The following is a 1302-nucleotide window of genomic DNA, read 5'->3' on the forward strand; positions in this document are numbered from 1 at the left end:
ATCACCCGGAGGACCGCCATGACATCATCATCATCATCATCATTATTGTCATCGACGTGTAGTTCACGTTAAAAACACAAACGGAAACAACAGGAAGTGACGTCGGGACTCGTGTGAGCTCAGCGGCGGCGCCTGATTGGCTGATCGTCGTCGTCGCCACGGAGACTGAGCCTGTAATAACTGTAGTGTAATAACTGTTAGTGTAATAACTGTAGAGGTAATAACAGAGCTACAGGTCAGAGCCAATCAGAGCGCGAGGAGGAGAAGACACTCCTGTAAATTACCCACAATCCTCCTGTGAACAGGAAACGAGCTCCAGCTGCTGCAGGTGAGTTCCTGTAGACGTTGTTTTTTGTTTTTTTTTGTTCGTTTTTTGTTTTTGTTTTGTTTTTTTTGCAATAAGCTGGTTGCCGCGGCAGCCGGACGCTCGGACGGTTCTGGCGGTTGGACATGTACAGCTGGACGGTCACTCCCTCAGGAACAAGTGACCTTTGACCTTTCTACACGGTTGTTTTTAAAGTGCCCTTTGTTGTTCTGTCAACAGACTCTTCTTCTTCTTCTTCTTCTTCTTTTTTGTTTTGTTTTCTAACAATGTTTTTGGATTCTCGTCAAGTGCATTTCTGTCGTCTCATTTTACCTTTTCAGATGTGGGACGAGTCCGGGTGTCTCTACCTGCACAGGAAACAGAGAGAGACCAGGGGCCTCATTTATCAAAGAGGGTGTAAAACTGCTACTCAATTTTTGCGTACGGCGAAAAGACGAAAATGGCGTACACCCAAAATATTTACACCTTTTTCAGATCTATCAAACTGTGCGTACGCAGCACAACTCTCCGCAATTTCTCTTTGATAAATCACACCGGATCCAAGAATGGTGCGCACAGTGAACACACCTCTTACTCCGCCCCCGGAACGCCTATATACAACTATATATGGTCAGCACATGCATATTTAATTAGCCATGTGCTCGTGGAGCGGCTACAAAGTGACAACAGAGACAACGGACGGGGGAAAGAAGCTGAACTTCTCCGATAGCGAGATACACGGCGATATCGGGCAATAACTCAGTCAGAAAAATGATCTTGCATTTTAATAAGCTGCAATAAAAACAAAAACCTCCCAAATCTCAACAAAAGGGAGCAGAAAGAAGAATAATCTTATGTAATCTGCCCCTTTATCCCAGAAAACCTTTTTTTATACCTAGATGTTAAAACAATGTAAAGCAGGATTTCCACGATAGTTACCATTACTTTGCAGGCCTTTCCACTACATAGTTACAGCTCTACTGGACTCGGTTTAGGTC

This window comes from Trachurus japonicus, chromosome 8 (genome assembly GCF_045865225.1).
Source record: "Trachurus japonicus isolate A0001 chromosome 8, Traja_1.0".
Classification (NCBI taxonomy): domain Eukaryota; kingdom Metazoa; phylum Chordata; class Actinopteri; order Carangiformes; family Carangidae; genus Trachurus; species Trachurus japonicus.